The sequence below is a fragment of the Apis florea genome, unplaced genomic scaffold, assembly GCF_048593485.1.
Source record: "Apis florea isolate Af1SG1 unplaced genomic scaffold, ASM4859348v1 contig_37_pilon, whole genome shotgun sequence".
NCBI lineage: Eukaryota > Metazoa > Arthropoda > Insecta > Hymenoptera > Apidae > Apis > Apis florea.
Window position 1 is genome coordinate 301,883 of NW_028256861.1, and position 20,073 is coordinate 321,955.

A 20,073-nucleotide genomic window follows, 5' to 3' on the forward strand; every position below is an offset into this window, starting at 1 on the left:
AGACTTCTGACTCGGCACAAGTAGAGACAGAAACGAAACTACACAATGTGACGGCGGCTAACGGCGCGCACACGAGCGACCAACGCGCGGCCAGAGGAACGAAGACAGGAGAGAAAAAAAAGAGAGAGAAAGAGAGGGTCGCTCGTGGCGGACGCGAGGAAGATGTGTGAGTGCGTACACGAGCTCGTATAGGAGACGAAGACGAGCCGAACGCGAAACTGGAGAAAAAAAAGGGACGTGTTGTGTTATACACATACACATTCAAACGTGAGTGTATAGCGCGAGTGTGTGTGTGTGTGTGTGTGCGACTGTGACGGTGAATGTGTGCAGAGAAGCGTATCCTCCTGTCGAGCGTGGAGCGGACGAGAGCGTCGAGCTGTCAGCGCACCCCACCCCGAATCCCCCTCGAAACCAACCCCTCCTACCGTGACGAACCCCCCACCACCCCATTACTCCAGCCTCGCTTCTCCCTCGTCTACGGCCGATCCCCTCTCTCCATGCGCCGCTGTCTTTCTCTCGCCCATTTTTCGCTCCACGCTGTACCGCAACCCCTGCGCGCCGGAACGACGCGTCGAAGGAAAAATGGGAAAAACGCGCGTAGGAGAGATACGATGCAAATTTCTACTGGTTGATGTATATGTACGAAAGTTTGATTATTTTGCATTCAATGGGTATTTATTTGTTCCCGCTCGAATGTTTGGGCCAAGGTTAGAAAAAAATGGAAGTTTATAATACGAGTCCATACGAGAATCTTCTCTAGATTCAATGCCACGGACGTGCGTTAATGAAAAGAAGGATTTAAGATTTTCGATTAAAATATCACATGCGTGTGATACATTTATCGAAGAAAAAGTTATATTATCATGAACCCGATTCAAGAATTGAATCGCATTTAATCATAACTATTTCGAACAGCAGGCTTGAATGGCTTATTTGAAAAGGGTAGAGACTCTAGTTCGAATGAATTTATTGCTTTCCGACTATTAAGTAGCAGATCACGTTAGATACAATTTCATTTACCATTATCACCAACCATCAAACTATTCGGTTAACTTAATTTCCATAAATTTAACCCACGACTCTAACAACCATTCGTGTTATTATACGAATCCATCCGCATCATTCCGAAAAATTCTCATAATGCAACCACATGCAGGCAGACACATTCGACGAACTTTTAAACATTATTTAGAAGATCGTTCTCCCTGTTATTCGACCCTAACCTCTTCCCTCTTCCCAACAAATTTCGAATGTCACCACTGGCTCGTTCGCCAGGGGAACGAAATGGGAGGGAAAAAAAAAAAGGAAGGAAGGAGGGAGGGAGGGGAGAGGGGGGGGGGAGAGACCTGGTCGGAGCCGTGCACGGACGGGAAAAGCGTCCGCAGCGACGTGGATGGATCATAATTCTTGCTTATACCACGGAAACAATTCGTCGGCGTCTCCGCCGCCATTTTCGCCTTTCGATTCCGACTTCGCCCTCGTATCCCCTCGCCTGCGTCGATGCGTGACCAAAGGCCGGCCGGTGTAATCATGATAAAATGTCACCAGTGGTGACGAGGAGAAGGGCGATGCTCGCTGTAATTATCCGAAAACTGTAAATCACTCGGCGGAAACGGAAAATTTGTGGCGCGCTTTTTTCCACGCTTTTATTTCTAAGAAATAAAAATTCTTTCCATACTTTCTTACATGTTACACAATTCTATCGAATATTTATCGTATAGGACACATTCATTCCAGAATGCCGCGCAATGATAGAACATCCTGTCAAGTGCGATAAAAAAATTGTTGACAACAAAATTCTACGATACACTCACGCTCCCAATCTCCATTAGACACAGCCGAACGATAAATTTCGCGGCCAATGTATAAAAGCTAGATATTTTCACCTAGCTACTATTTCCCTCAACGAATATTCCTATTCGTCGAATAACATGCTGGAGGAAGGAAGAAACGTAAACAAGCGGCAAGGTTGACGCGATCGATTTCGTTTCACGCGGATCAAATTTCACAACGAACGAACGAGTCGAGTCGAGTCGAGTCGAGTTCCGTTGTCCCTTCGGTCAAAGGGACAAAGGGATTCGTTTCTTTGGTAATCAAGACCCTTCGGTTCTCGCCTCCCCAAAGGTCAGCCTCCGGTTTGTTCCGCCAATGGCGGACCGTTCAATCGTCCCTCGAGGACAAGTTTCTTGGATCCATGTGCGCGCACAATCCACGAACAACACATATGTGTGTGTGTGTATACGCGTTAGAGCAGACGATGGCTACTATCCCGACTCGCGAACCCAACCCTCCTCAACTGTCGACTGACATTCTGGCTGTGTGGGGTGGGTTTTCACTGTCACGGTTCGATGGAGGGGGTGGATAGGAAGAAGAAAATGGAACAGGAAATGGAATGGAAGCGTCGAACGATAAGCACGAATACCCTCCTCCTCTCCTCCTGTTTCGCTATTAATACATGGAAGGGGAAAATTCGATGCTCGAGTTTTTCGAACAAATTCTTCACGCGCCCCGGAAGATTTTCCATTTTCTGCATCTTAGGAAAAAAAGTTGCTCCACGAGATCTAAAATTCCAGTTCAAAATTTGTATATATATTTTATATCCTATACAAGTTTCGCTTCTTTAATTTCTTCAATTTATTAAATATTCATAATCCAGTCAGAAGATGTCACGATAATTTAGAATCTTATCTTATTAGAATTAGGACACAAAAATACAGCGATTCGTTTAAAATTCGTAAATAAATCGTAAGTTGAGGCTTTTCGTATTCCTTCATTTTTCCTGTGACGATAATAATAATAATAATAATTCTTAACAACTTTAATTTCCCAAGGGTGGAGAAACTCGAAGGGAGCACGTTTCGAAAAATGGAAAATGGAGTCGTTTGTCCCGGCCGCGAGTGATGACTTTATCCAATCGGCCGCGTCGATTTCTCATCCGTATTCACTCTGTGGCCGTGGGCAGAGCCGCGACCAGGGAAGAAAAAAAGAAATGAGCGGTTGGCCGGAGAAGCGCCTATGATTTATGGCCGCCATTACGATCCTGATAATTATATGCTGCCCTATGGCCGCCCCCTCGTGCACGTCGCACGAAAAGGAACGAGAGGAGAGGATCGGTAGATGATATCCTGCCCGCTCACCGACGATACACAACATGTTGTGCGCACGAAAAACGGTCTGGAGAGGCCCAGGCTCCTTCTGATTGCTTCGATCGTTTTGATACGCTTTGATATTTCGTGAGGGCAAATACGGGTTCCCCCTTCCTCGTGGAAGTGGAACAACCAAATTGCCACGGAAGAATTGCGCCTGCCATCTGGTGGTGACGATCAACGGTACGGATTTAAGGAAATTTTTCGTTCGACGTTTTTCCTTCGACGTGGAATTTTTTAACACGATTTCGTAATTCGTTAAGCAATGAACAGAATAAAGGTAAAGAATAAGCTAAAAAAAAAAAAAAAAACTTCAAAAATAAAGCAAGAATAATAATGAAATGATATTAACGTGAAAAGAGAAGTTGGCAAAACTTGGCGGATAATTTCGAGAAATTATGCAAAAATTCGTGGAATAAAAGATAGGGCGAAAACAATTTTCAAAGACGGCAAAGAAAAAGAAGAGGTACGGCCGCCGCGAAAATCCTGGCTGTCGGACAATGATAGTCGTAAATATCGGTGTAAGAAGAAGGTTCTTAGTTTCTTTACTACTCCCCGAGGACCACTTATTATGCGGATTCCCTCGGCGGGGCACAATCATCTAAGTATCTATCAACGATCGAATCAAATTGACTGGACGATCTAATGACAGAGTATCTCGTGCATTCGAAAAACAGAGGCATTCTCGACGTTATTACCAAAGATTACAAAGATGTTTTCACCGGTATCCATTTTGCGCACTCATCTTCACCATTCGAGAAAAAAAACAAGCGCGCCTTCAACAACGAATTTCAACAGCTGCAAAAATTCTTCTTTCGAAGTTAATATCATAGCAACCAATCCTAATACACATTTTCGTTCTATCGTTTTAGAATTGAATAATGAAGCGAATACAAATAATAATAATAATAATAATAGTATGATAAATAATGGATAAAAAAAAACACGATGATAAAAACCAATATTAATTTTCACAAAAGTAACGTTAATTTTAACAACAGGTGCATGTCGCCGTAAAATTTATTTTCCTTTGAAAAAACGTGCTTACACTTCGCCCCACCACTCGTTGCAAAAACAAAAAAGTCTGCGAAACGTTATTTTGACAATTTTGGTAGTCGTAGCGTAGTTGAGAGACTCGTAATAAATCGTGAGGAAGAAACGGGAAGCGTCATTGCCCGTCGAATCCGACGGTTAGACTCTCGACGAGGACCGATTACGCAATATATGCTCGTTACGAGCGGTGAAATATTTTATACGGGGACGCGAGAACAGACGAAACAAACATCCCTCGGCTGGTAATAAATTACGACCGTTCCGGTGAAAAAGAGAGAGAGAGAGAGAGAGAGAGAGAGAGAGAGAGAGAGAGAGAGAGATAAAAAAAGAAAAAAAAGGCCCGTGGTGATTTGCGTCCTCGCGACGGAATTAAGATCGCGACGGTGCTGCCACCACCACCACGGTACATTGAGACATAAAGCGCGAGGAGACGTTAACGTGGCGTTAAGTCACGCTTTTTGACTTTTACAATAATAAATCGGCAGCCCATTGTGACACCGAAACATCGACGATGCATCGTTGAACGTGGTGGATATGTAAGTACGCGTAAATGTGTACGCGTGATTTGCATAACCAACCAGACGACCCGGGGCCGCCACACAGTGCACAGCACACAGAAGCATCGCGTGGCCCGGCTACACGTGTAAGCTTCGCCGCGCGGCGAAACACGATGTGTACAAGGAATGGCGGAAGATTCATGAGAATCCGACCAGGTGGATACCTGCGCCTAGAACCACGTGGCAACGTTTCGCCCTTGTTTCAGGGATGAGCTTTCATTTTTGGCTACGAAAATTTTGAAGCTAGCCGAGTGTTCCTGCTTCGATAAATTTTAAATTTGTCGAATTTACGAAAAAATGTTACATACCACTGACATAGTGATGTTCGAATTAGTGTCAGTGTCTACCGCTTGCGCGAACGGATGACTTTAGAGAATTGAACTCGTGCAAAATCGCGTAGAACATAATGTCAAATTTAGCTTCGACAATTTATCTCATTCGGCATACTCACTCCAAGAGATTCCATTCTCAGCAATTGGTGGGGATATATCGAAGGACGAGGCGACTAAAGAGGGCAGCAGTGCCATACGTACGTACACATCGCGAAGACGAAACTGGCACTTAACCTCAAATCCAAATTAAGTTACCGACATATTCGTCATAATTCACCGTCCTTCTTCCCTTCGTCAAAACTCTCCTCTGCCACGATACTCCTCGAAGAAAAGTCGATCGTTCTCGGGTCCAGGCCACTTGTCGACCCCCATCGATAAAAGAGGAGGCCAGAATCACGGGAGGAAAGGATTGGACAGTGGCGGCCTTGGCAATCGAGCGCGGTTATTGTTCACCGCGGTGCAATTAGCGCGGCATAAATCACGCGGATAACGAGACGCGGCGCCCTGAAGGCGTCACACACTGTCGAGAGGGAAAGGGCGAGGCGGACAGAGGGCAGAAGAACGGGGGCGGTTGGCGTTCCCCAACTTAGCGACGCGTTCCCTGGGAAGAAGAAGAAGAAGAACTTCCAACACGGAGGATCGACTCCGTCTCTCTCTCTCTCTCGAACAACATCTCTCTCCGTCCCTCTTTGTCTTCCCATGATGCTCTCCCTCGTCGCCTGGGTTGGCAGTTGCCATCGCGAACGGCAACAGTGTTGCCAGAAAGCCCACGCGCCATCCATCTTGGCCGCGCGCTAGCACGAAAATAACTCGAATTTAAGACGCTCGCGCGCGCGCGCGCACGTGCTCGAAAACAATACGGGGCGGGTTTAACGGTTGCGTAACGACTCTATTGGTTCTACGACGAATTAACAAAGAACGTTCCGCGTTCCTTCGGAATATCGACCGAGTCAAGGGGCTGATTGGCTTTGAAAATTTGAGTAATGTTGAGTTTTCGAACTGACCGAAATGAATGAATGGAAAATTCTTACAATAATTTTAACATTCTTATATTTTCTGAAAAAATCTTTACTTTAGCGCTAAAATGATGATATTTATGCAACGTGAACAACAATATTAGATAGAATTGATAATAAAATTAATCCACTGAATTCCGTCATTTATAAATGACAATGGAACTAGGTATTATTCGAGAATCGATCCTAACTTAATAAATAAATGCAAAGATAAGACGAATCATTAAGAAATATCGGACAATCGACTTGAGAGTGATAGTTCACGTAGAACCTGATCCTTTTTCCGTTGTGAGGAGGAATGGAAACGCCACGCCAACGCCCTCTCGCGGTCAATATCTATCGCCGCGTCCCGTTAACCTATTAAAGACACATTTCGAGCGTGTAAACTCTCGCCCCCATTGTTCACCACGGGCCCGCGTATTTATCGTTTCTCGTTCGCTCCCAACCGTTGCGGGATCGCGTCTCTGAATTTATGCTCGTTTAAAAAGTGGTTGAAAACCGCGGCCACCGCGAAATAGGCCGGGGAAAAAAAGTGCCCCATATAATTTCGCGGCTAACCCCGCGATAAATCATTATCGAACGCGTGGCACGGCACGTTAGTCGGCCTTTTCTATCCACCGTTGCAACTCGCGTTGATTTATCGCGAAATTGGAGAAATAACAAGAGGATCCTGAATCGTTCCAGAAATAAGCATCACGGAAGTTAAATCCTTGGAATTTGTTCACCGACTTTGTTGGAAACCGATTTTTTTTTCGCCTGAAACTTAGGGAAAGTACATAACGATGGATGGATTTCGATTAAAAAGTACGAGCGTATTTTTTATAATTGTAAAAACAAAAAATTAAAAATGTCTCGTTTTAACAGGTTCTCGAGAGTATTCGAGATAAATTTAATCTCAAATGAAATCCCAGTGTCTCCAAGGAACAAATTCGCTTCTGTTTTTCCACGCTCGGGGAGTCACGTTTTCGCATCTCGACCTTGAATGCAACCAGTCGTGTTACATTAGAAATGAGCCAGAAAGGACGAACGAAGGACAGGAAAGAAGAAAAAAAAAAAAAAAAAAAAAAGGTCGAGACATGAGGAATGAAAAATTTTTCTTTTCCTCTCTCTGTCCGCAAACTGAGCTACTATTGCTCTGCCCCGGTGCATATCTTTCGCTCCTTTGTAGCGGATGAACGGTTTCACGTCCAAGGGAAATCGGGGAAAGTTTGCGCAAGAACGTGCGGCGGCCCATTGTGGGCCTAGGGAGCGAAAAAAGAAAGTTAAAACCTCATGAAAGCATTGTTGGTTGCGTCACCGGCGGGCTATTCCTCCAACCCTCCCTCTGTCCTCCCCTCTTTTCTCTTCTTTCGCCCTGAGCCGCCGAGGCCTCGTGTATAATATCAAAATTTATGGCATCGGCCGCTCCAGGGCCTTACACGCTCTCAGAGTGCAACACCACCGAGCTCCTACTCTTCCGTTCCTTCTTCCCTCTCTTTTCCATTTTTCCCCCCTTCAACTCTGGCTAATCCAACTCTCAAAAATTGAATTTTTCATTTTTGTAATACGTAATAACATCATTTTTAACTTCGTGCCATTACGAGGTTTTTTTTTTTAAATGATTGAATATTTATCATTTTCAAGTTATCATAGGTCGGTACAGAGATCAATATAACTATATACTAATGAATGATGATGAATGATGAATTATGTATACCTCAAAAAAAAAAAAAAAAAAAAATGAAAATCATTTCTCAATAGATCTGTAATATCTGTCTAATACCTTTTAATTTCTTCTCGGTAAATATATATATATATATATATATATGGATCCCATATGTATGAAGCTTATTCCCATTCCCAAAGACACGAACTACCTTTTGAAAAACGAGACATTAATTCGAAAAAAGAAGATTCTCTTGTTCACACTTCTACTCCTCGTTCGCATCCTTTCACCGAAATCCAAGCCGCGGCTTATTAATAACCGAGTCATGAGAATTGGCGCACATGCGGGACAGTTTGCGTGCCAAGGTAATCAGTATAATGATCAGCGGTCGAATTGACGTATCGTCAAGATAATATATATGACGGCGGCAGATGTGTTGCACGGCGTGACGTGGTCTAACGCGTCATTGATAGCCCTCCGGTTCCTCCTATTTCCCCTCGAACCGTCTATCTCACTCTATCTGTACACCCGTTTCACTCGACACGACGTTCCCCCCTCCCCACCCAGCCAGCTACCCTCCATCAAATTTTCCTATCACCCCTCCGCCCGTCCGCTCCCTTCATTTCCTGTCTTGCCAACCCTCCTCCACCCCTCCGGTAGACGCGCTGTCACGAACGGAAGGGCCGTAATGCGAACGAGGGGAACCTCAGCCAACCAGCATCATAGCCTAAGAATTCCGCGCGAGCCGCGCCCAGACCCGGAATTTCCCCGAAAAAAAAACCAGCATGGCGCTTTTTTTTCCCGAAAACAAGCGTCATGAAGCTCGAAGAGAGTCGGAGACACGACCAGATGGTCCTTCGAGATTGTAATGTATTGCGAGAAATATGAATAGAAAGAGACTCGAGAAACGGGTAGATAGATACGAATACTTGCGCAAAATGTACGAGATGATTTTTATTTTCACATTGTATTCACAAGTATGTATAACGAAAATAATGATCGCTAGATTCGAAGTAATTATTATATTGGATTTTGAATCAAGATTCTTTTCCCGATCAATTTTTCGATAACGATTTCTTCCTCCATTCGAAACACATCGCGTCAAAATTTTTTCCAATTCAAGATTTTATCACCAACTCTTGCAACAACGAGTAAATAGGAATCACCCGAAGAAACTCGGTAACCGAAAGTAGCACTCCTTTTGGTTGACACGCGTTTTCCCCAACTATTCGTCAACGGTTAACGGACGAGATAGAAATTGCTATGGTTTCTTTGAAACGCGCATGCGCACGATCGACACCGCGTGCTGCTCGCCGCGTGCCATGGCCATTCGGTAATTCGCTAACCGCTCTTAATTGTAATTGTTCCGCAATGTGAATTCCAGATCGGGCCGTGGGGTCCGCGTAAAAACACGGATTCCAGTGTTAAGCCTGCAATTCGTCGGCACGGTTCTTACGGTAGCTTCTACCCGACGCAGCGAGCCACGACAACGCGTCACAATCCCGTTTTTCTTCCGGCGCGTCAACAAATTTCATCGACGTGCCAATCGGATGCCGAGCGGACCCATGGCTGTCGACCACCGCGCCGCCACCGACCGTGAAGCCAACCTTCCCGGGAAGCATTCCTCCGGCTCGTTTGTCCGGCCGCCTAGATCGCTTACCTAGATACCTTAATGGTCGGTCATTTTGATTAAATGCCGATAATTGCCCGTTCGAAGAAGTTCGCCGCTCGGGAGAAAGCCACGTTCTCAGATCAAATCGATTTCTGTGTAGTGGAAAAACCGTGAAATACTCTGTGCATCGTATACTATACTTTTATGGTATATCGTTTATTTGGAGGTTAGTTTTATCTATCTTTCTCTCCTAATAACGCGAGTTTATTAAACGGGCGGCATTTATTTTGTTAGGTTATGTTCGAGAATCGTATATCAAGGATACCGATGAACACAAGGATTTAAATTTTTTTCGAATATTCGTTTCTCGCCAATCATTCTCTACAATTTCGTTGCCAGAATTTGTTAATGAAAAATTAAAAATAGCTATCTCATTTGAACAACTAGTTTTTGGAATATGGACACAGGGATGTTTCGAGTCTATATTAAATCAAGAGAACGAAGATATATTTTTTTTCTCGAATAAAATAGCTGCGAATGAGTAGGAAAAACGAATTGATACTGATTTTCCTTGACGACTGTCATGAAGAGGGATTCGAAAAAGGGAACGTGGGAAGAAGTTGACCGTCCAAGCAATTGTACAAGAGGAATGAAAATCATCATGTTGTGTAATTCATGCATTCAATGGTGGAAAATGAGAAGGGAGTCAGCAACCGATTAACTGAGTTTCCAACCAAGTTTCTTGCGAAAATTATCAATTGAATACGTAGTGACAGCCAATTTTTTTCGAAACAAAAATTATATCTACCTCTCATCGATTCTATCCTCCAGAATTTCATTATTAGAAAATTACCGAGATGAAAAAGTGCGAAATGATTTCAAAACTTTCAAATTAAAAGATTCAAATAGTTAGACATGTATCGCAAATCAAACACACACCCACGCCAATAACAATTAATCTTTCAACGACTTCGATGTTCTGCTCTACCCGATGCAATTTATTCTTCTTATTCACTTAACCCAACCAACTTCGTTTATTTTTACAGAGGGCGCGGCTTTCGATTTCATCGAGCGTACCGGAAGTAGCCTGCAGCGGGAAACAAAATAGAAACAAAAAAAAAAAAAAAAGAAAAACAAAATGAAACGTAACACACGAGTGGAAAGAAGAATAAAAAAAAAAAAAAAAATATCAGATAACTTCGTCGAAACGGTCGAACGTTTCATCGATACTGGGAGGGGGGAGGGGGGGAATTTTGATGAATAAGCGAGAATCCGGTAACGAATTTTGGCGGGAGCATTGATCAACCGTTACCGTAGCTATCGTAATGCGACATTCGAAGCGTGTCGCTCGTTGGGGCACGGCGTTAATTTAAACGTCACGTTATCTGCACGCACGTCGCGCGTTTTATCATAAAACCGTGTTTCCCCGATGCTTCGCCTCCTTCGTACACGCGAATTTCGTGTCGCTTCTTGGCGACGCGTTCAAGGCCTGCCTGCCTGCCTGCCTGCCGCTAACCGCTCACGAATATTTCCCTCCCGGTTGGTAAATTATTCAACGAATGACCTGTTGTACGTAAACGCGATCGTGCCAACCCCCTGTGTCCTCCCTTTAACTCGAGTGACACGCATTGCTTAGTTTCTCCTATATTTCACGTCGCTGGCTCGATGCTCCCGTTGACCGATATTCATTTTAATTAAGGCAAGTTGAGGCCTCGTTGTTCGCTCTACATTTATCCAAGATATCCAATTTTAGAATAACTAAAACTAGAAAAAAAAAAAAAAAAAAAAATGAGAAAGAAAAATACGAAGAGGGATATTTTTAACAGATATCCGATCCAATCCAATTATTCACCATCCAATTAACGATTAAAAAATTTCGACGAGAGAGAGAGTGAGAGAGAGAGAGAGAGGGGAGGAACTGCCGGTGGAAAAAGATCGTCAAAATGTAAGAACGTGACGCGGAGGCGTCGAATTCGCGCGGGCAGGATTACACGGTTGAAAACCATAAATTCCATGCGACGGGCCGGGCCAAATTAATTAGTTTCCCGGATGAATCAGAACTGCGAATTATATTTAGCGAGACGCGGCGGGCTCATTGTTGTCGCGAGCGTCGAATTCCGGCTTGTTTTCTCCGCGGCAAACAAATGCCCATACGAAAATTCGTCTCACCCTTTTCGAAACCTCGTGGAATTTCATCTCACCGCAATTTTTTTTTTTTTTTTTCCCCTCCCTTCCTTCCTCGAGGCCACACGCACTGGTCGCGTGAATAATTCGTGAAAAAAAAAGAAAAATTATTGCATCGGTTTTTATTTATACCGATATCTCGTGAGCGAGAACCGGTCCTCCCAATCGGTGTTTTTAACGTGGTGCACGTGACACGGGAAATCTATGAGAGCCTCGAGTCGTGGTCGACGACTTTATCGAAAGAGTCGTGAAAATTCGTAAAATTCTATTTGCAAGTATCCAAAGAAGGATATTTCAGAATTTATGGAAATTTACTGATAAATGTCTTAATGATCCCATCATGCGTTCGAATGAACGATTACTTAAGAATATTGCAGATGGCCCAGAATCCTAAACCACAAGTAATGGATTGTGGCGATATATCACGCTATAATTGAATCTTGAATAAAGAAACTACCCATCCTCAAATTAAATATCCAATAACGGAGAAGAAAGAAGAAACGAGTATTCACTATCCCATCCTCAAATTCAATAAGTATTCAACTAAAGAGTTTGGAGAAGGAGCTTTGAATAAAAACTATCGAAACTATCCTCATAAAAAAGAAGAAGAAGAAAAATTCCCATTTCGCGAGGAGCGACAACATCGTGGAAAGAAAATAATCCGAGGCGCTCACCTCCGTCGCTTCTTTTTCCGTCGCCTCCGTCGGCGAGGTCTCCTCCTTGTCTCCCCCCTGTGCAAGGGGGTAGCTAGGTTCCCCTGTGGTTTCAGGGCCGTTGCTGCTACGCTGGCCCCGCTCTCGCCTTCTCCCTCGCCTCTTCCCTGCACCGGGGGCCTTCTTGTCGTCCGTGCCCCGGCGCTGGCCTCCGTCGTGGCTGCTTCTTCCCTCCACCACGCACCGCCAGCCCTTCGGCCTTGCTGCTGCTTCCTCTCTCGCCCCTGGTCCCGGCAGACCGCGTGTAAACAGTCACCGAGTCGGCGAGCAACGACGGCCACCAACAGAAACGACTCGACACCGTCCACCAAACATGTGTCCTCCTTGGAAACTTACACTGCTGCTCTACGAGGCGGGACGAGCATGCGAGTCCAATCACCATCACCGCGCGACGAGCCTGTCCGCCACCACCGTTCACAATATCCGCGGATTCGTACAGTTCCTTCCTCCTTAAATCTCGTTTCGCATCGAAACACCGGTATATAATAACAAACACGCACAGTCGAAGCCGCACACACAGCCGTCTGCCGATGAAGAACAATAAAAAATAAGCGAGCGATTGCCTTAGCGGGTCATGGATCCTTGAGGTTCAAATCCGATTGTCATCGATTAATTTATTATTGGGGCCAGCCACAGCCAAGAATCCGAGCGATCCTCTTCTTTCCTCGACTCGGCAAACTATCTCCGTTCAATCTCTGTTTATTACGTCGAAGAGCTATACATCGGTTGGTCGTTACATTTTCCAACCACGATCCCTCAACGAAAAAATCCAGAGAAGGATCAATCTCTATCCCGTGCGAATTATTACCACTCTCCGAGCTGGCCCTATTATCCAAACAACGATCTCGTCCCTTTCGTTAACTGGCTATGTCCGCGGATCGGATCGGTATCCTCCTGCTGGTCATCCCCGGGCGGCACGTGCACACGACTGCGATCGCGGTTCGTCACCGTAGGAACAACGAGAGTCGCGGCGGCATCGTCACCATCGTCCCGCGATACTACGACTGAGTAGTAGTAGTAGTCGGCCGCGATTTTCATGGAAAACCGCGGGCCTCTGCGCGTGGTATATCTGTACCGGGAGATGCGACCACTCTGGTCCGCGAATTCTGCTTTCGCAGCCTCCGACCGGCGCCGCGACGCGAGGCGCCCTGTGCACATGCGTTAACCCGCACGCTTCCTCGCCTCTCCGTTTCTCCCTCGCTGTCGCGCTCGCAGTACCCGCGAGCGCCCTCTCCGTCTATCGCGCGTCAGCTCCTCTAACGCCCCCAACGTGATCCAACACGACGACGGTGGTTGCGTGTATATCTCTCCCCCCTCCTCTCCCCGCGCAGCCTTCTCTTTGTCCTCGTCACGCTGCCTCGCTCTACCTCCTCCTCCTCCTCCTCCTCCTCTCTCGAGCGAGCGAGCACTCCCTCTCTCTCCTTGTCCGCCGCCACTTTCTCTCGTTCTCGGCCCTCTTCCTTCTTCGTTATTTTCGGTTTATACCGGAGACGTTCCCTATCTGCTCCTCTTCTTCTCTTCGAGGATGATGGTGGTGGTGGTGGTTTGGGGGGGGGGAAGGAGGGAGGGAGTCATCGTCACGGTGTTTCTTTCCGCGTCAACAAAGGGAGGTGTCACACGCGCGGCTCGATACCATTTGATCGCCCGTATTGGACGAGGAATTGTGTGACCCGTATTTTTTGGATGAGAATAAATTCGGTGGAGTCGATGCTTGGAAGGAGGGATTGAAAAAACGTGGATGTGGTTTGGAATTAATTTTTGTACCGTTTTTTAGATCGAGAAGTTTTTTTTTGTTTCTTTTGCGTGTGGTTGACGTATGTTTTCCCGCGATATGCGTTTTCGTATGCAAAACGGGGCCGGCGATCGAATACGTTTGCGGAGGTTGAAACGCGAAGGTTAATCGATTAATTTATTTCGATTCGCGACCGATATTTCGCCACTATCAATTCCATCTTTCATTCGCTTTATCCGCTGTAGACGTTATCTCGTGCCGTACAACAATTCATATCGTAAAAATAGAAAACACGACTTACTTCGAGTTAATACCAATTGCTATTAACAAAATTTTTTACTTTTTGCATTTTTGCTTAGAAACATTCATTATCGATTTCAGAATCTTTGAATAATTTTTCCTATCGTCGTTGCACGGTGCTTTGCTATTTTATTTACTTCGATCGTATTTTTAATATAATAAGATAAATAATAAAACTCTATTCTATCTTCTTTGTATTTTTTGAATAAACAAAATACGTATCTTCGAAACGTTCCAACCACTCGAGCTTCATAAAACTATCCTTGGAATCCATTTCCGTAACATTGCGAAACGAACGAGCACGAAGATAGCCGACGAAATACGAATGGAACGATTCGAAGTTGAAAGTCGGCGCGTCGGTAAGTGACGAGTGATCGGCTCGTGCGATGCACCACGTGCCACGAAGAGAGAAGAGGTGTACGCGAATCGAATTGAATGCGAGTCTCTCGAACCTCGGCGGGACGTGCACGGCCTACGGGCGGCGAAGCTTGTGCGGAAAATCGCAGAAAATCCGTACCATGTACCGACTCGTTGACGGATACGGCAGTCAATCTTTCCACCGACCATCGTCAAGTTATCGAACACAACTATTGTATCGTATCGTATACAAAAACACGCGGATACACAACAACCGTGGAACGCACAATGCAGAATTTCTCATATTCAAAATAAATATTATCGCAAAACGAACGTTGTGGATGTACGAGATTCTTTAAGATTCAGAGTCACGATATAAAATTTAGGTTAGGTCGGTAGACGCTATTTTCCAGCTAAATCTATGCCACGAAATTTTAATCGTAGAGATCACCGTAATAATACGCTTATTATTTCTTACGATATAACACTTCTTAACTTAAGGGAGCATCGGATTGGAAGCGGATGAAATTCCCTCTAATAAGATTCTTAATAACCTAACCTAATAAAACGCATCAGTTGCATATGCCAGGCGATCAAAATATACACATAGTATAAGATTATGTTATAAAATACGACCGTTTCCTCCGCAAACATTGTTGGCACAACGATAAATGTCAAAATTCCCGTGTGCCAAGGCGTTTCTAATTACGACAAACAAGATGTATCCAGCTACACATCGTGTATCACTCTCAAATATATCGCTCAACAGAGAATCAACACTTACCGGCAGCGGCGTGAACGACGCGCATGCGTAGGAGAAACATCAAAGCGCTCTTACCTGCAACAGTTAGAAGAAAGATTTTTGATTAATTAGGGGCGAGTAATAAGCGGCCAGTTAAATTAATTAGCACAAAGATATCACGAGATAACGTGGTACACGCTGTATTAAAGAATGCGTCACGTTATAAATATTAATCGATATGTGCGCTGGCCATAGCGCGTTCGACGAAATTTCAACGGTTATTATCGCATATACGTGATTACATCACGTATTGCGACTGTTAATTACTCGTTTTAACGGTAAAAAAAAAATTAATCTTATCTCGTTCCTTTGAACACGGTCTTCCGTTAATTGATCGTGAAATGAACGTAACCGCGATTCTCCAACACCGACTCTGAAAGTGTAAAGCGTATGTATAACACGCTTTGGTAAGAGAAATTAATTGAAAAATGTAAATACCTTTCTAGCGATCTGACAGGCTCGAGATTAGGTTTTTTTCCCTCTTTTTTTTTTTTCGTCGTGAGAAGCGCATGAAGAAACTGATATCTTGCGCTTTTTTCTATGTTACTAGAATTCATAATAATAAACTTGACGATACATTATTCAATAGAGAGATAAACCCTTATGCAATCGAATTAACTTCCTCTATATTCTCTCTTAATGAGGCACAATTTTATTAGAATAATACGAATCGTATTAATTTTAAAAATCCATATATCTCGTTTTTTTGGATGGACCACCAATCGTCCACCATTAAGACCTTCTTTCCTCTCCCCTCCCCCCCCCCCCCCCAAAAAAAAGTAAAGCTCATTCGACCAAGTGATTGACTGAAACAAATTAGGGAACGATCACTTTTAATTAGCCAGTCGAAAATGTTTCAACGGTCGCAAGTTAATACGGCCAATAAATAAACCCGTACGTGAGAAGAAGCGTATTTAACCGGTGCTAACGCGACGGCGGCCACGCTATTTCCGGCCTAGTCGGCCCGAGATGAGCGCGCCAAGATTTAAAGGGTGGGCCGAGAGCGCTAAATTTTCGACGGTGCGTAATCGTGGCGCGGATCGGGAGAAATTAACGGGACGCTAATAAGTTGCTAGGTGGTGTCGCTGAATCGCTCGTACCGCCTTCCAAACGGAAGTTCCTATACGGTGTGCACGACCGCGATCCGCAACGAGGGACCAAGAAACGAGAGAGAGAGAGATGAGTAGAGAGGCATCAGACAACGGGCAACGGCCGTGAAACAAAGCAGAAGCCGCTGCCCGTGTAATTGGACTCGCTGGGAGGACGACCGATGCTCCCTTTAAGAAACTGCCAGACTGCCGCGATTCCCTTCTCTTTTTCAACCGCTAATCCAGACTTTTAATCGCTCCTCTCCAAGCACTCGGCCTCTGAGGGATGTCGTCTTACTAAATGTTTCGGCTCGAGGAATGTTGATTTCTTGGGATTACGAGCAAGGAATAGGTTTCTTGTTGCGTGGGTAGCTGGAAACTGTGTATAATAAATATCTACGTATCTATATGGTATAATCGTATTATACCGATTAATTAACATGGAACAAGATGAAAAGGATTGTAATAATAAATATTAAGCTTTATCTTGCATATTTTGCTCGCTACCTAATTTATTTAAAAAAAAAAATTTCTATCTTTTTTTTCCATCGGAACAGGTATAAAAATAAGACAGTATCAGGATCATTCACTGGAACGAGCAACTTACAACACAACCCTTCCACGATGAATATGAAATAAACTACTCGACGAGTAAACTCGATAAATAAACTTGTACCAACTCGACAACGACAGCGGAGAAAAGAGAGAGAGAGAGAGAGAGAGAGAGAGAGAGAGAGAGAGAGAGAGAGAGAGAGATTACCGCCGGCGCAAATGGCGTCGGTAGCCCGGTGACCGTCAAAACGGCAGCTGACTGACTGTTCATTCGTCGAGTTATCCGACGATTGTACGGTGATAGAGAGGCAGATGGATAGAAGGGAAAAGGGAGAGAGAGAGAGAGAGAGAAAGAAGGGCAAGAGCCGAGCCAGATCGACGACGAGCAGCAGCAGCAGACACGCACCGAGCCGGACCCCTCCGGCAATCAGTGACCTCTTCCTCCTACTTCTTCGTATCTCACGATCGTAGGTTCGTAGGTAGTGGTCCGCAAATGGTCGACAGTTGCGTGAGCGTGTGCCGCCGCCACCACCACGTGACCCAGTTCGCTGATGAACCGCGCGATACCCGCGTGGACCGCTCCAAGCCTTTCGAGGGGACCGAAACCTCGCTTTTTCGACGACTTTGCTGCAACGATTGTTGATCTCCTTTTTCGAATGATTTATCTCCACCTTTTTAGACCCCCTCCCGCTTCCCTTGAGTACGCACGTACTCTCAAGGCGGAACGAATGTAATTTTAGGTAGCTAAAAACGGTGTCCAAGATTCATTTCTCTTTGTTCGAGAGCTAAACAATATACCTCGCCTTTTAAAACAACAAACGAATACCCGAATAAGCACCGTGAAAAAATGCGAAGGGAATATATCTCTCTCTCCTCAACCACTCTACTACTACTGACTATAATACTTGACAACGTACTATACAATTTTGTTTGTAGATGTAACACTTTCATCACAATATAATATGCGTCCCAATGTATATGGCTCGAGAGTCATCCCCACCACTGGAGGGGAAACGATTTTAAACGCTCGGCCTCTCAATCCTTCTCCCTCTTTCATTACCTCGTCCTCGTCTACGTTCATCGTTATCGGGAAAATAAAGTGTCAAATTTCACGTCTCTAAACGCTCGTCGGTTTCAAACTACGAGCTTGCAGCAACGGACGAATACGAATATCGAAAATAACCAATCGGGCTCGCGCGTTTCTCCCTCCTTCTTTCTCCACCATATATATATATATATACCAAGCTCCGCAATCCAGAATACGAACACGTACGTAATCCCAGCCCATATCCCCAAGAATAGAATAGAACCACGTACAGAGGCACCGGTCGCATCCTGGAATCGAACGAACCTACACCATAGAGCCTGGACACGGTCTGTCGGTTCGTGGAAGCCGGAAGACCGAGCCCACCGTGAAACGCTGCGGAATATCGCGAAAGACAGCCGGTGGAGAGAGGCTTGTTTCCCCGTGGCTGATCGTGGACGTCTCGCGAGCCGTAGTTAGACGTTCGAGGGGAGGAGGAGGGTTGGGGGGAGAGAAATTCAACCCCGACAGAGGCGAACTCTCTGCGGGAGTAGCCGGAGAGAAGTTTGGGCCGGAGAGCGTGACGGGGGTGGAACGAAGGGTGGCATGCCACGAACGGAACGACGCCGAAGGAGGAGCGGAGCGCGCGAACAAGGGAGAGAGACGGGGAGAGAGAGAGAGAGAGAGAGGGAGGGGGGAGGGCAGAGTGGCGGCTAAGGGGGCGGCGAGGGGATGAGCCAGAGTTGGAGCGATGGCAGAGTATTGATTTAGTGGGTTTCACCATCTCCTTCTATTTGTCTCTCTCGTTCTACATCTCCGCGTCTCCGGCGTCTCTGCACGAGCTGCGAGGGGGCGCGCATTGGCTTCTTTCTCTCTCGCATAGTGTTTCACAGGGCTTCGATTTCTTGTCTTTCGGAGGCTACAACCCGTGAGCACTCACGAGGATTTTTTTTTTTTTTTCTTTATGTACATTTTTCTTGTCGCTCGGAGAAAAACCGAACGTTTTACCGAATGGAAATTGCTCGGATTGAGACGGAGACGAAATACGTGTGTGTATGTGTGTGCGTTTCTCTCGGACTCTAGTTTTTTTTTTTTTTTTTTTTAAGAGTATTGGTTTTCTGCTCATTTTTCTTCTGCGAGTTTCAGGCGAAGAGATTGAATGACCGATATCGTTGGATGAATATTTAAAACGTAACAATCGAAGAGAGATTAGATGAATGTTAGTTGAACTTTTCAATACATATATTTTAATCTATAATTATTATTATTATTATTTCAATACTAATTTCGTGTAATATATGACACATGGTAAAAATTCGATAATACACGACGATATTCGATTATAATCGAACATTTCTCAACGGAATAAAATAAAATACAGCTTACGTATGCACGTAACGCTTCTATGTGTCGAGCATCTGTGCGATCGTCTTCGCGTATCTTCGAGTCTCTTTCGCGTTTCCGCTTTCAGCACACGTAGTCGAACAACGTTCTTCGCTTCGACTCTCTCTCGCTCTCTCGTCGTGAATAAAATAGAAGCCGAGGATTTCCGTGTTGACATCTCTTCGATCGAACGAGAAGAAAACGAAAAAACGAAATCATCCATTTCCTCGATTTTTTCCCTCGAAAATTTATATAAATTGTTCTATAAATTTTTCCAAAAAGTTTTCTAAATCGCCTGGACAGAATAATCGTTTCGTATGACGAATCGCAAGGTTGCCTTAAACGCGAAACTTCTTCGTGTTTAGCGGCAAATATTGGTTCAGTCATTGACAAATATCCAGCCAGTTTGTTCAGGTGAACCGATCGGTACTGTCGTCGACAGGCATGGAACGAGGCTACGAGCGACGGATCGATCGGAATACATGCCGGTCGGAAACGCGTGGCAATTTCATTGAATTTGAACAATTATCGCGGCAACGCTCCCGCCGGATCTTCCACGCGTTTCTCTCGCTTCCGC

The 20,073-nt window shown here is 44.9% G+C and overlaps 1 protein-coding gene and 1 long non-coding RNA gene across 4 annotated transcripts in view; one reads left to right on the plus strand and one right to left on the minus strand.

Annotated features, from left to right (window-relative positions):
• Positions 1 to 20,073, minus strand: part of Antp (homeotic protein antennapedia) — a 137,200-nt gene that overhangs the window by 39,583 nt on the left and 77,544 nt on the right. The window contains exon 1 of one of the 3 annotated variants that reach the window (XM_003691183.4): positions 12,220 to 13,234. The exons of the other annotated variants lie outside the window; for them this stretch is intronic. The gene's annotated coding sequence lies outside the window, so the exon portion shown is untranslated. Of the gene's footprint in view, positions 1 to 12,219; positions 13,235 to 20,073 lie in introns of those variants that run through there. 3 annotated transcript variants of the gene reach the window in all.
• On the plus strand, positions 9,132 to 10,273 carry LOC147656217 (uncharacterized). Its single transcript, XR_015294834.1, has 2 exons — positions 9,132 to 9,587; positions 9,656 to 10,273. It is a non-coding gene; the product is annotated as an uncharacterized LOC147656217 (long non-coding RNA).